Genomic DNA, 13,206 nt, shown 5'->3' with positions numbered 1-13,206 from the left:
CCAGGGGCTTGCTGATGTCCCACCCACCCGCATGGCTCTCGTTTGTAGGGATTGCAACAAGGAAAAGTGCAGCATTCCGAGGGGCTTGGAATGCAGGCAAATGAACATTAAGCTTTTTTTTTTAAGCATCCACATAAATTCTTTGGATGCCAAGGAAATGGTTGCTTGCAGTCCAGCTTCAACTTCATTCGTATGAATGGGGAGAGAATGCCCCGGTCCTGCCAGTAGTCGCCGAAGCTGCAACGCGCCCATGTGAACAGTAGAGGTCTCTCTACCATCACAGAACGGCAGCTGAGCGGGTCTGCAAACCAATAAACCTGTAGCTGGTTTTGCGGTTTCCAGCCAGCGCACGTGTAAATCATTTTAAAGTACCCTGCTTTCTTGCTTGCTTTGGACGTGTGAACGCCGAGAGTGCATATGGCACTGTGTGGAAGGCAACGCGTTTCTAACCAGGTGTGTACAGTATTTCAAGCCAACGGGAAACGTATACGCAAGTTCACGCAAAGCTCGGTTAAAGAGCGTGGTGCTGATAACACCAAGATCGCAGGTTCGATCCCCGTATGGCAGGCATCCCCAAACGGCGGCCCTCCAGATGTTTTGGCCTACAACTCCCATGATCCCTAGCTAACAGGACCAGTGGTTGGGGAAGATGAATTGTAGTCGAAAACATCTGGAGGGCCAATGTTTGGGGATGCCTGCCGTATGGGGCAGCTGTATATTCCTGTATTGCAGGGGGTGGGACTAGATGATCCTCAGGGTCCTTTCCAACTCAAAAAAAACAACAACACACCCTATGATTATAAGTTACAGGCAAATGTCTCCCATTCTCTTTCAGCTGTCAAAACTGACAGCCTTAATGCATGGGTTGACAGTGTCACCAGCCCAGATTTGATCCACCCACGCAATTCGTTCGCTTCCATACATCACAAGGTTCTCATTTTAAATCTGCATAGGTAAATAGCATCCTGAGGACCGGACCGGCCCACTGAGACAGAAGTCCGATGTATCCAAATTCAGCTTTGCAAATGTCGAGGAACAGAATCGCTGCCTTTGACCTCTAGAGGGCGTGGCAGAAAGGACGCGCATCAAACGTGATATTCCTGCAATTCTGACTTCCACCTGGTTGCCCCATGAACACAGGTGTAAAGAGGAAGGAGGCTGAGGAAGAGAGAAGTAAGGATGGGCACTGCAAACGAAAATCCAAAAACCTCCTCTTGTGAACTTTTTATAATGCATAGCAAGAAAAAAAGGGAAGGTGAAAAAACATTAATTAAAAATAGCAAAAATATTTGGATTTTTTTCTCTGTCTCTTTCTTTGAAGTGTGTGTCCACATGTTTAGTTGAGACAAAATGTCAGGAAATTAATGCATTAGATGTGTTTGACTCAGTTTTGTTTTTGATTCAGCTGTGACTAAAGTTGTTGTAATTTCATTTCACTTCAGCTGGATAAAGGTCCGACTCAGCTGAACTAACCAGTTTAGTTTCTACTCATACATTAAAATTGAATACACAGCACTGATTTGCATATTTGAAAGGTAGTGAATATTGTGGCGATAATTTTATCCTAATCTGAATATAAGATGCATACATAAGCATCTTAGACAGAAAGCTCAGCAAATAACTACAGGGCATTATTAAGGACATTGGTACATTGCAAGAACATGGGGGAAATGCAAGGGGGAAATAGTATTTTGGCCTCAGATTACTTGACATTTAACCATGTAATAAGAGAGAGGGAAACCTATTAAGTGTAATCTTAATGGATAGAAAACATTATCTTGCTCGCTCGCGTACAAATCCCTCTTTCTGTCAGATTCCCCATTTCTAGTTTCTTGGAGCTGCACACTAGAGACCCCCGGATGGCGCTGTGTTGTGCTTCTTGGAATCTTGCAAGCCTCCCGTCATACACCTTCCTCCAGGTCAGAAGTGAGACCCTGTGGTCCCCTACCTGCCTGCACACTCTCTCACCAGAGTGGAACATGCTCTGGTTAGCTCCCGCTTGGAGTACTGCAATGTGCTCTATGGTGGGGCTACCTTTGAAGGTGGCGTGGAAAGTACAGCTAATCCAGAATGTGGCTGCCAGATTGGTGACTGGGAGTGGCCAACAGAACCATAGAACACTGGTCCTTAAAGATCTACATTGGCTCCCAGTACATTTCTGAGCATAATTCAAAGTGTTTGTGCTGACCTTTAAAGCCCTAAATGGCTTTGGCCCTATATGAAGGGCAATATGCAAGTTGTAGTAGTAGTAGTAGCAGTAATGTATAAAGTACCTGAAGGAGCATCTGCATCCCCATCGTCCAGCCCGGACACCGAGATCCAGGTCAAAGGGCCTTCTGGCGATTCCCTCCTTGCGAGAAGTGAGGTTACAGGGAACCAGGCCGAGGGCCTTCTCAGTAGTCACGCCCACCCTGTGAAACGTCCTCCCGTCAGATGTCAAGGAGATAAGTAACTCTCTGACTTTTAGAAGACATACAAAAGCAGCTCTGTATTGGGAAATTTTTAATGTTTGATGTTTTACTGTGTTTGATGTTTTAATTTGTTGGAAACTGCTCGGGGTGGAATAATAATAATAATAATAATAATGGGCTATTTATTTATTTATTGCCCTTTGTCCTAGGGTGGATTACAGCATTAAAACACAACTCCAATTCCCATCACCACCCAACATGATCAAGGATGATGGGAGTTGTAATACAGCAGCATGTGGAGATGCGCAATAATTATGCTGGGTATGAGATGAGCCCTAACCAGCTCCACCTATTAATTATCTTTGTAAGAGGAAAACTAGATGTGGTGCCATTAGGAATCATCCCATCAATAGGTTTTTTTTTAAAGGAGGTGTAGGGAATATTTAGACTGATGAGGGAATGGTTTAACCCTTTCTTCCTCTGTTGTGGTCCTGACAAAAATAATCCCTGAAGGGAAGGCTCCATTAGCTCTGATGGAGTTTTCCCTTCCAAGGCTAATAGCAGGTTAGGTAATGGGGGAGGAGAGGAAAGGTTCAAACTGACCCTTCCTTTGCACTATGTTCCCAACAGAAACTGGAGCCCCTGAGACTGATTTGTTATGTCATGTTTGGCCTGAAAACCATTTATGCGGTCGATATAAAGAAAAATGTTTCTCTGTACATTTCTGTTATCTGTACTATTTACCAGGTGCCACTTCAGAAGAAAATAAAGGGATAATGCCTCTTTTAACGCTGCGCCAGCCACCTACAATTTTTATAAGTACAAAGAGCAGCCTTGCCTAACTAATTTGGGATTCTGTTATAGTTTTGGGACATGATTCAGCCAAATGCTTTCAAGTACCACTGATTTCAGTGGGAAAATTAAGCATGTGCTTAAAGCTGCAATTCTAATCACAATTTCTTGGCAATAGGCGCCAAACTGAATTCATTAGAACTTGCTGCTGAGTAAATAGCTAAGTTCAGGGTTCAGCTCTCCCACTGACATCAATGGGACATACAAATGTTTAACTTTGGATAATGACTTCTGGATCTAGCTTATCTCTTTTGCATTGTTGTTGTACACTGATCGGATCTTCTAAATGATCATTCAGTAATGTGTGAAATGAATGAAAGTAATGGGAAGTACAAAAAGTGAAGGTAAGGCTGGGGGTAGACTTCTCATTTCCCCCCTCAATGAGCTGAAGTGATTTGAAAAAGGAAACTCAGTAGGGCACTTCTGAGTAAACATGCTTAGGGAGGCCTGAGAGAGACTCAAAGCTTCCAAATAATAAAAGAGCAGAATCACCAAATCTTGATATTTTGCATACTGTCTGAATAGTTGGCAGGAACAGGCCCCACTGAAGTGAAGGAGACTTACTTCTGAGTAGATATAGAATTGCACTATTACAAATGAAATGCCCAATAAAGGGATTAAAGGAACCAACAAAAAGTGCAGTGTGTATTGCAGATCATAAACTTTGCATAGAATTTACAGACTGCACTTTCCCACTTCATTGCCAGTTGTCTCCATTGTTTATTCCCCACTCCTTTGGCCATGTCTAAAATAACACTTCATGCTTCTGATTTAATGGACTTCTCTAGTCCATGAAATCTCATGACATAATAAATCTGTTATAGATCAGTCCTATACTGGTCTACTCAGGCTGCAATCCAACACACACTCACCTGGGAGCACGTCCCTTTGAACTTAATAAAACTTACTTCTGGATAGGCATGCATACCATTGTTATCAGAAATGAATTTGACCCATAAACCCTATCTCTATTTCATGCAAAAGTTGTGAGGAAGACTTGCTACTTCACATTTTTCTAGTCCAACATGCAATCTTGTATCTACTAATAAGATAGTCCCACTGAGTTGAATGGGGCTTACTCCCACATGTGTATAAAATTGCAGCCTGATGCACTTTACCCTTTCTAAATGTGCATGTAATTTTGGGGACCTTGTGTGCTAATGTAAGAGCTTCCAATTTAACACAAGGCCATCCATCAGAACAATGACTTCACTCCCAGCCAGGTAGGAGTATCCATTCAAAATCCATTTGTGCTGGAATGGATTTCTATCAGCAGCCATAACTTCCATCTTACTTAAAAAAAAAAATATTTCAGAAAGGCCCCCAAGGCAGCTCACAACAATGTAAAACAGCACATAATAAATTATGATATTAAAATACAATTAATAAACTAGAACTTTATAATGGAGCAGCAACAACACAATCCACAAATGACAGTAAAATAATTTAAGGGCACTTTCGCTGTATTGTGGAATCAGCGCTGCTCATACATTTGCTTTTTGCAGCGTCCACACAATATCATTAAAATGCCAGCCCATACTTTTTCTTTTTACATTTAATCCAGATTTCGCCTTACCATAGTAAATCCAAAATGTTAGCATAACGCCTTATATAGTCACTACTGGTGTGGAACCTCATTAAGTGCATCATTCAATGTCACAAGTGTGATGATGTTCAGTGACTGAGCTCGGACATTGTACCCCTACTTCTGTTTGCTCCCCACCTGAGCACACCTTAACACAAGGGAGAGATCTTCCACTCCATGGGCCTAATTAGGCCTCCCCCACTTGATCCATGAGGCCATTTTGGCCAAATCATGCCCACCAGCCCTACACTTGACTTTCTATATGACATCAGGTGTGGGGCAGGTAAAGGTAGGAACTGCAAAGGGTCTTGTGCAACACTTTCCAAGCACAGACCATCCGTTGATTGTTGGCATGTGGATAGCACTGTGCACAGGGATAACAAGCAGCAGCACAAGCAACTTTGCAGGCACTTTTTTGTCCAAAACCCACCTGTACCTGCCCCACAAATATATGAAGTCAGGTGACCCATGTTTGCCTGCATGATTTGAAATTAAACCACAGGGGAAAGAATGTATGATGCACTTTCCTAATGGTGATAGAAAGGCCCTGTGGTGGGGGAGGAAATAGTCCAGCCTCAGGCTCTGAGGTGTTCTTCTGTATCTTTATTTTCTCTATTGGGGCCCACCAATTTGGTATAGAAAGACATTCAGTTGAGCCCTTTATTGGTCATTTAAACCTCAATGCATTTTACTGATATCTTGTTTGAAAAGCTGGCCACACTTGAGCACTGTATATTAAAAGTAAGTCCCAGGGGAGATTTCTTTTATCATTTGACTGATGTAGAATTAAATATCTTTGCAAAATTGGAATTGCTGCTGTAACCCATGGTGACCATTTTTCAAAATTCAAAGATCTTTTTCCTGGCTTGCAACAATAGCAAATTCATTCCATAACCCTGTCCATTTTTTCCTTTTAAATCATTTAGGGTCCCTCTTGACTGGTGGTTGGTTTTTTTGTTTTGTTTTTTACAGGTGCATTCTGCAACATTTAACAGGCACAGTAATAGTGCATTCGTGGTGGATTTATACTGGATCGTCCACACATTATTCCATTTTATTAGTTCTTCTGTGATGCTTCTCTATTGTTCTATTATTGCTTTCTGGAGTGGCACACATGCCCTATAGACACACCCACACACCGGAACATGTGTGCTATAAAAAGTTACAGGATTTCAGCAGGGAGTTTTGGACAAGCATCTATTGGAAATAAAGCCATGTGTGTCCACCCTGAAACTATTGCATGCACAGACAGTATTGCAAGTGGGATTGGGTATGGCTGCCCTATCATGAGCATAAATCGTCATAAATGCACCGTAAAAAGGCACATCTTGAGGGGCCCTTAATTTGCAGCACCACTTGCAGCCAGAGTTGAAATAAGATTTAATGGAATCAGTCAAGAAAAGAAAAGGTGAAATGTAAGGGGATTGTCAATTTGCAAAATCTCCTTCCACTGGATGTATGCCCCTTTCTGTCTTGTACTAATTAATCTGAGGTTCTATTTAATAAAGTGCCTATCAAAACATTGAAACCTATGGCAGCTTTGTGCTTTAATGGTACTTGTGAACAGTGATGAACATGTATTACATGGTCTGTTTGCATTTCCTTATTGGTATGAAAATATTTCCTGGAATACCATGTTTTTCTGTTATTTCATACCAGTCTGTTCTGTCCACACTGCTTGACCTGATATATTAGGACAGCGCTAATCTAAGCACTTTATGTGAGCTGCCTTCAAAATGAACTTGGAAACTACAACTGGTTCAAAATGCAGCTGCTAAATTGTTGAATGGGGCAGGTTGCAGGGGTCATATGCCAATTTTAATACGTCATTGGCTCTCAGTTGGTTTCTGAGCCCAGTTCAAAGTGCTGGTGTTAAACTTCTTAAAGCCCTAACTGGTAGCGGTCTAGGATATGAGGAGGACTGCTTTTTTCTCACATAAACTCATTCCTTAGAAGCTCTTATCTGGATCCCCTCACTATGTGAATTATAGTATAACCCATAATAGCTCCTACCTTTTGGGAGGTTTCAGACACCCCACCCCACTCCCCTGTTCGTGTTTGGACACTAGATTTACTTTTCCAAAAAAAATTCCAGGATTCCCTTGAGTTTTGATGGGATTTTCGCTAGGTGTTTCTCTGATCTGTATTTTTGTATTGCTACAGTAACTTTTTTTGTTTTATATGAAATAGCAACACACACACACGTAATTAATAACACAGATATATTATGCATCCATTAACACATATAAATAAATGATTTGTTAGTTGCCAAACATGCACAACATCCCAGGAATCTTTCCTATCTGCCTGAGGGCTTCTCTTACATGGCAACCTTTCATGATGGGAGTGATTAATGTTCACCTAAAGCCAGTACAACACTAGTAATATGGTTAGGGATTGTGCAAACTGTGCATTATTGAAAGCTGAAACTATTCCGGTGCTTTTAATAAGAGGGAATTATCGTCCTATAGATGCACCAAATAGAAGTCACTCAGGTGTGCTGCCGTGTTTTTTTCTTCTTCTCCTCCTCCTCGTCTTTCAAATGTGTTATCAGGATAGTTTTGTTTCTGAAATAATATTCTGAGGTAATAAACAAGCTAAATTGTACCTCCCCTCCTTCAAGCCACGATGGGAAGACACACTCCCCTATTTCCCACCCCTCCAGGGGACATTCCACCCCACGGCTTTCGTGAGGCGAAATCCTCCCGTTTGTTGCCACGGAAACTGTCGCCCAAAATCCAACTCCCTCCCCCATGGCCTCATTCCCATTCCCTCCATTTCTTCCATCGCGCAGTGTGCTGTGGGTTCTCCCCCCTCCTTTCCTTCCCCGCCCGGCAGCCAATACGAAGCCTGTTGCTAAGCCTCCTGCTCATTTGAATCACCCAATCACAGTCCCGTCCCTGTCCTCTCCTTATAAGGGGAGCAAAAAGCGCTGCGTCTCCGTCTTTCAACCACACGAGCTCCCCTAGCTCCCGATTAGAGCGCGGGAAAAAGGGAGGGAGGAAAAACAACGACAAAAAAAACACACCAAAAAAACCCGTCGTCTCCCGCCCCGCCCCCCTCCCGCGGTTTGCCTCGCGCGGACAAGCGAATTAGCCCCGCCCCGTATTAATATATTGGCCTGGGGAGGAGTTCTGAGGGAATAAAATTTGCGAACCCGGGAATTATTCTGGAACTGGGTGTGGACAATACGGGAGGGAGGCGGGCTGCGAGCGAAGGCAGCTGGAGTGGAAAATTCCAGTAAGGGGAAAGCAAGAGTGGGAGGGAACCTGTGCAAGTCTCAGGCTCCAGACTAATAGTTCCTCGCCATCTTGTTCGCACTAGAGCTGCGTTTTCTTTCCCAAGCAAGATCATTCCGTGCTTCAGTACCATAAAGGTCGTGGTAATAAACACCACGAGGAGGAGGAAAGACAAAAGATCCTCGATCCTCACTAAAGAAGGATCGCTTCGCAGGTGTGGGCTCGCATGTCCATGAGAATAGATGCACCTAAACTGGGGGGGGGAGGGGTTCTGGTGGTGGAATAGGGGTCAACGGGAAGGCTCGACAGGAACTCAATTCTTGACATGGCGTTTTCTTGATTTCTTCTTCCAGTATTCAGAAGGATCTTGTTTATGTGTGGCATGGCTTGGCTACAGGAAGTACGAAGCGTTCTACCCTGGAAACACAGGCTTGTTGCCTCAACTAACAGCAGGATGGCTGCTCTGAAGGGACACCCGCTGCCCTCCAAATAATGGCACAGGGTAGCAGCCGCGATCTCTGCAATTTAGGAACCTAGAAACAAAATCAGTCCATACAAATTTGATAGAAGCTTGCTACTCCACACACACAGAGACACACACAGGCGTTACTGTAGGCACTTGCGCCAACTTTTGCTACCCAGCTCTTATTCAAAGGGCAAAACAGAAGATACGACATAATTTGCCTGTTCTGTTCAAAGCCTATTGAACATAAGCATTTTTTGTTTTGTTAAAAATACAGATATCCTACCATCCCATTATTATATTTATATTTTAAAGACTGTTAAAGGCCCCTATTTAAATGCTCAGCATCTCATGATGGCTCCCATTGTACTATTACCCAGCCCTCTGAGTCTTTTCTGCAGTAATCAATCACAAGCTGGAAGCTGGAAGACCAATTGGAAAATTTACAAAGAATGAATATGTTTTAACCTTTTATTTGGGGCAACTTCTGTGTGCAAGAATAAATGGGATTTATTTATTTTGAAGGTTTATATCCTGCTTTTTATTCCTGGGAGGCTCTCAAGTCAAGTGACAAAAGATTTCCACAATAAAAATTAGCATGCTATTCTAGGGTAATTGCCTCACAGTATTTGGCTTTAATTGTGAGGGCACCAATAGAAAAGCTAGCTGACAGGGCTGTGAGACCACATGCTCTGGATCCTGTTTTGAAGAGAATGAATGGAGAATGAAGGCAAGAATAAATCTGGTTGTGGGTTGAACATTTTTAAAGCAATAGATATAATTTTGGATTTATGTTAGATATTAATTTGATATATTTTTCCTGTGACTTTCCTGATAAAAAGAGGACTTCTTTACTTGATTTTTACCGAAGGCCAATGTAGTTCCAGATATTGAGTGTTTCCCAATAAGATGGGAAAGGCAGCTGGACCAGCAGAGGAGCAAGGAGAGAAATTTTCTACACAGCTCCTGTTCCTCAGTTGCTGATGGAAGGAGAGGAGCTATCCAGGAGCAGAGAAACTACTAGCTGTCAACTGAGGAAAGCGTCAGTACTTTGGACATGTGGCACCAGCCTTTGAAGGCATTTCCAGGGTAGGAAATAGGTACAGTACTAGGATCATAGCTAGGATATGAATCTCACCATGGTCAGATCAGTTTCTGTTGAGGTTTACAGAGCCAGCACCTACTTTCTTCTGCAGGAATGGTTGGAAATGCTCCTGGCCATCATTCTGTTTCCAGCAGAGTTTTTCTGAGTGGCCCTGAATCATCTTTATTGTGAGCCAGCAGATGCTGCAGATATAGATCTAGGGGAGCACAACTGGTTCAGTTGCACTGAGCTTAGCTTCTGGAGCGCCGCAGCAGGCGCCACAACTATGAAGTCCAGTGGGAGGCGAGAGGCAGGGGGCACTGGATTTTGGTGTCGCACAGGACACTACTGAAATTGGAGCCGCCAAGGTCTGCCACTGGAAGGTGTTAAGGAACCCTCAGAGCTCTACCAGACAGCACTCTTTCTACATCTCAAGACAAAACTGTTCCAAAGTCATCAAAGTTGTTTGAAGGAAGCATATGTGTAGTTGCTGTTAGACCCACTATTTGCCACTTTCTGAATAAAGTGATTTGAGTGAGCAGTGGCTGTGCAATTTCATGGCGTCTTGGATGAGACTAATTATCAGGATCCATTTCAGTTGGGCTTTAGGCCTACATTTGACATAGAAACTGTATTAGCCATCCTGATAGATGGTCTACACCAGAAAACAGAAGGAGCAGCACCTTGTTGATTCTGCTGGACCTCCTAGTAGTCGCTATCACAATTGTGTTTATCTGGATACACTGTCTTAAGTTGGGAATTGTGCACACAGCATTGTGGTGGTTCTTTTCCTATCTGGAAGACCAGCTTTATTTAAAAACGTATCCCTCTTTCAGAATAGGAATACTTACGACAAGCTGTGCCTTGATTAATCTTCCTCTGCTTGTGGCACATGCTACAGACAAAGGAGGGTATAAAAGAAGACTGACTACTGGGTTCATTCAGCTGCACAACTCTTGGGTTTGTATGCTGAAGCTTCCACTTCTCTAGCTCAAAAAAAAGTAGGCCCAATGAACGTAAGGAGGAATACTGCCTGATCCAATTTGCAGAAATAACAGGGGAAAGTCAAAAGGATTTGTTACATGCTTTACAGTCTCTCAAGTGAAGAAGCCAGTACTGACACAGAATAAAGGCTTGCACCTTGCCTCCTTAATATCAAACTGAGCAGCCACGTTGTTACCACAAAGTGTGTGCTGTGAGGGGACAGATGTGCTCAACAAGTGGACTACATATGCTTCCTTAGGAAGCATGTCATGCCACAAGACATTTGGACCAATTAAATAATGGGGTGTGCCCTATTTCACAATAGCAGCCAATCAATATTTGTCTATTAGTCTTGAGATATTGGTCTGGCACTGCTATTTGAGGAAGATGCAGAAGGAAGAACAGAAATATTAACTGGGGGAGGGGGGTGTTAATGCTACTTCATTCAAAGGAGTGATTTGCCTACTTACTGTTCTCTTCCCACAACACTGGGTTTTATCAGACTGGTATGAAAACACAATGAGGAGTCCAAACCAACTGACCAGTAGCTGAGGACTTGATAATATGACTCAGTTGTGTGATATAGGCAGGTACCCCCATCTGTGCTATGGAGATATGATAGAAGAGGGGACAGAGCAAGGCTTGAAATAGGGAAAGCAAAAAAAAGGGGGGTCTTTTGCACAGTAAAGTGTGCACACCTACTTGGGCAGCCAATTTCAGAAGGTGGTGCAGGGGAAACCACTGCTTGACTTCCTGGCATCTTTGTCCTCCATAATTTTGAAAATGAAACTACTGAGTGAGGTCATCATCAGGGAAGTTGAAATGAGTACGTTTCCGAGCACAGTTCAAAGTGTTGGTGCTGACCTTTAAAGCCCTAAATGGCCTTGGTCCAGTATACCTGAAGGAGCGTCTCCACCCCCATCGTTCTGCCCGGACACTGAGGTCCAGTACTGAGGGCCTTCTGACGGTTCCCTCATTGCGAGAAGCCAAGTTGCAGGGAACCAGGCAGAGGGCCTTCTCGGTGGTGGTGCCTGCCCTGTGGAACGCCCTCCCATCAGATGTCAAAGAGAAAAACAGCTACCAGATTTTTAGAAGACATCTGAAGGCAGCCCTGTTTAGGGAGGCTTTTAATGTTTAATAGATTATTTTATCTCATTTTTCTGTTGTAAGCCACCCAGAGTGGCTGGGGAAACCCAGCCAGATGGGCGGGGTATAAATAATATATTATTATTATTATTATTATTATTATTATTATTATTATTATTGTAGTTGTATCTATATGCCGATGACAGCTCAATTTCTCTTTTTCACCCAGCTCATATTAAGTAATGATGGTGATAAACCAGGGCTAGATGGGTGCGGTAATTATCTGGATGAAGGCAAAGAACATGAAGCTCAGCCTAGACAAGACAGGACGGAGACGATTCATCTCCCCATGTTACTAATGTTCACCCTGTGGTGGAGTGCAAACCCTCTGAAGAAACAATTTTTCACCCTGGGATTGCTTACTGATCCATCCTTGCCACCTGAGGTATAGTTTGCCTCTGTGGCGCTGAGCATGTTATACCAGTTTAGACTGGTGCACCAGCCGCAACTGTATCTAGACAGATACCTTGGTCTTGTGATCCATATCTTGGTAACTTCCAAATTATACTACTGTAATGCATTCTATATTAGGGATGCCTTTCAAGGCAGTTCAGAAACTTCCATTAGTTCAAAGTACAACTGTGTCTATTAACTGGATCTAGGCATTGTGATCCCATTACGCCTATGCTTCACCAACTTAGCTGGCTTTCAGTCTGTTTTTGGGCTCAGTTGAGTGTGTGGATTTTGACCTTTAAAAGCCTTCATGGCTTGAGACCAGGATGCCTGAAAGACTGCTGGTCTCCACTTCTGCCTGCTCATCCACCCATACAATGAGATTTTCAGCAGAGGCCTTTCTTTGGGTGCCCCTCCATCTGAGGTATGACAGGTGGCTGCAGGGGAAAGGTAGCTGACTATGATGGTGGCATCCCAACTATGGTATGCTCTCCACAAGGAGGCTTACATGGCACCTACCTTGATGTCATTTTGGCACTGGGAAAGGCCTTTTCCTTTTCCCAGGCTTTTTCACTCTCTGTGTTTTGTTTCTTTGTTGCTAAGTGTTTGCTTTTAATTCTGCTGACTGTTTTTATACTAGTGCTTTAATGCTTTTGTTTTGTTGTAAAGTCTTGTAAGCCACCTTGAGAACCTGTTAAAGGGAAGGTTTTAAATAAATAAAATGTGTGTGTGTGTGTGTGTGTGAAGATAACCCTGAGTCAGTACATTGGTGATTCAGAGGGAATTTACTCTAGTTCAGGGAAATTTTCTTAGGCAAAATGTGATTCTTGTGAACAGAATGAGTGAAGAAGTGTGTTGTATGGTGTTGGCACTGGAAGAGGACAGGTGATCAGGCATGCATGGGGTTCATGTTTCCTCAAAAATTAATTGTCCAGTTCAGGTTTTCAGGCAATGGGACTGGGGGGGGGGAGACTTGGTAAAAAAAAAACACCCATTCCTTCTCTCTTGATGCCTAAGTTTATTCCAAGCAGTGCAAGTCTCTTGGGACT

The 13,206-nt window shown here is 43.1% G+C and overlaps 1 long non-coding RNA gene across 1 annotated transcript; it reads left to right on the top strand.

Moving 5' to 3' along the window:
• The first annotated feature begins 7,760 nt into the window (after positions 1 to 7,760).
• LOC148683392 (uncharacterized) lies at positions 7,761 to 9,074 on the top strand. The gene is made up of 2 exons (XR_015947273.1): positions 7,761 to 8,301; positions 8,441 to 9,074. It is a non-coding gene; the product is annotated as an uncharacterized LOC148683392 (long non-coding RNA).
• The last annotated feature ends 4,132 nt before the right edge of the window (positions 9,075 to 13,206 follow it).

Source organism: Zootoca vivipara, chromosome 15 (genome assembly GCF_965207765.1).
Source record: "Zootoca vivipara chromosome 15, rZooViv2.hap1.1, whole genome shotgun sequence".
In the NCBI taxonomy this organism is placed as follows: Eukaryota; Metazoa; Chordata; class Lepidosauria; order Squamata; family Lacertidae; genus Zootoca; species Zootoca vivipara.
The sequence above is the reverse complement of the archived record's forward strand: the minus strand, read 5'-3'. Positions and strand labels throughout refer to the sequence as shown.